Raw genomic sequence first — 2,772 nt, 5'->3', positions numbered from 1 at the left:
AAAAGCAAAAACAGTAAGTCATGTAAAATTTGCCTCCAAATGATTACAATAAAGCTGCATAGGACTGGGATCATTGAAAACTTGTCATCATCTAGTTGAATGCTATTATTTTACTAGTGGTATGTTGTTGCAGAGCCAGATGTGCACCATATCCTTTTTTATTTGTGTCTTGAAAGACAGACAATAAAAGTTTTTGTTTTTGCTTTAGTGCTTTAAAGTAATATTTCTGAATGAACATGTGTTGAAATCTCTGAAGGGATCATTTTTCACTGTCACATGCATCGCATGATGTTTCACACCCCTGTTATCTACCCATTAAATGCTGATAGTTGGCTTTCAGTTTTTAAGAAAGAAAATTTTCAAATGCTTCCTAACATGTCCAAGTATCCCTAGGAGGGTTGAGAACTTCTTTACCAAGCATTGTACCCATCTGTTCCCAATGAATGAAAAATTGCAGGGTGAAATGGGCCATGTGACCCTTGGAGAACCCAGACTCACAGCGAAGGCATTTTGGCCATTATCCATCTGAATATTTTTTGTTCATCTGGGAAAAATTGGGCTTGGAAAGATACCATTGGGAGAGAATTGTATAGAAGGCAGAGGCCATGTAATTCCCAAGGGAGGGGGTTGAAGTATAGTGGGCAGCAATTCTTCTTTCTATTTCATAACTTGTCATACAACATGTAATGCTGCACCGAGAGACCAGAGGGAAGCAGCCTCACAGCACCCCAAACTAGAAGAAACAATTATATTTGGGACCACCCCCATCATCAATCATTTCACAGTTAGAAAAGGAGATAGATCACCTCTATCACCTTAAGTAGGTGTTGATAATTTTTGTGTTTCTGTAAAAGACTATATACCTGACTTTCAATAAAAAATAAGAAAAACTTTGCTTTTCTCTGTTTAAGAGACAGAGTCAGCTGTCTCTTAAACTTAGGAATCTCAAATTAACATATTTAGAAAAATATCCAGTTATTATAGTACCTGGGAAACAAAAGTGTCTCATCAGTGTTTTGTCCAACAATTCAAGTGGTATATCATGGCATAATGGTTAAATTCCAAGTTAAATGCTAAATTGTATTTGCTGACTCAGACCTATATTGATCAAAACAGCTTCACTTCCAAGCCTCTGGTCTTCTTTAATTTTTGAAAAGTATTTATCTTTTTTTTTAATTTTTATTTATTTATAATAGTCACACAGAGAGAGAGAGAGAGAGAGAAGCAGAGACACAGGCAGAGGAAGAAGCAGGCTTTATGCACCGGGAGCCCGACGTGGGATTCGATCCCGGGTGTCCAGGATCGCGCCCTGGGCCAAAGGCAGGCGCCAAACCGCTGCGCCACCCAGGGATCCCGAAAAGTATCTATCTTTTATTCTTAGGAACAACAACATTCTCTTTAAAAAGTCTACTTCAAAACTTGAGGTATTATAATACTGATACCAACTCTCAGGAGGTTAAGATAATAAATGAGAAAAAAAAAGAAAGCAAGAGAGAGAAAGAGATTGGGGGAGGGATGATAGAAACACATAAAGGATTGGGGAAAGAGAGAGAAACCAAGTTTGGCAGAATATTTAAAAATGTTGAATCTGGTTACATTAGAGATAACTATTCTAATTTTGCTGCTTTTCTATAAATTTGAAATTATTTTAATGTAAAAGAAAGTTTCTAAAAATAACAGTATGGAGTCCTTTTCCCAGAGAGAAGACAAGAAAAGATGGAAAGAGGAGGAGAGAGAGCGGTGTATAGGGTTCCTGGACAAAAAAAAAAAAAAAAAAAAAAAACTCTCCCAAGACCCCTGGCTGGGGAGTACAGAGGAAGTGGCTATGATAAGATTTTGTGAACAGCTGAGTTCAGATTCTGAGCTTTTATTTATTTATTTATTTTTAATAGTCACACACACACACACACAGAGAGGCAGAGACACAGGCAGAGGGAGAAGCAGGCTCCATGCACCGGGAGCCGACGTGGGATTCGATCCCGGGTCTCCAGGATCATGCCCTGGGCCAAAGGCAGGCGCTAAACCGCTGTGCCACCCAGGGATCCCCAGATTCTGAGCTTTTAGATGTCTGTGCCATTTGCCAGAGTCAAGTGGGGCAGGCAGTGTTGCTCCTGGGGAGAGGGGGACAGAAACCAGGGAGCAGAAGGTAGGTAGAATGGTGTGGGGATCCCCTGGGTCACATTGGGAGAAAACATTTCCATTCCTGGAGTACATTTGGAAGAGAGAATATTGCCTCTCCAAGGACAAAAGGCCTGCCAGTCACCATTGATCGGTTGTTCAACAGCAGGTGACAGAGGTGCACAGAGGGCAGATAACCTGGTTGCAGCTTTTCAGGAGTCTTCACCAGAGACTCCAGTTACCTGGCACAGCCATACAACTGCTTTTATGGAGTAGAACAGCATTGAGTGCAGCACTGCCGGGCTCTCTCCCCCCACCCCCAAGGAAGGGAGCAGGTCTGTGCCTTGCCTGGTCCTTTAAGATTTGGAGTTCTGAATCCCAGCTTCTGGCCAGAGATAAAACCCAGGAGAACTGTGGCACTGGGTGCACAGATGGTCCAGACACAGGTTGAGGGCAGGCATCTGATGGATGCCGGATGCCTGATATAAGAAGGGATACTGTTTGCTTTTCTGTGAGAGCTTCCTGAACACTGGTGGGTGTGTGTTGAGGGGAGAAGATGGCCTTCACCCCACCTTCTCCCCTCAAGCTTCTTCCTCCCAGCTTGAGGGGAGAAGGTGGGGTGAAGGCCATCTTCTCCCCCCAACACACACACAC

The sequence above is a fragment of the Canis lupus genome, chromosome 22 (genome assembly GCF_003254725.2).
Source record: "Canis lupus dingo isolate Sandy chromosome 22, ASM325472v2, whole genome shotgun sequence".
Taxonomy (NCBI): Eukaryota; Metazoa; Chordata; class Mammalia; order Carnivora; family Canidae; genus Canis; species Canis lupus.
The sequence above is the reverse complement of the archived record's forward strand: the minus strand, read 5'-3'. Positions refer to the sequence as shown.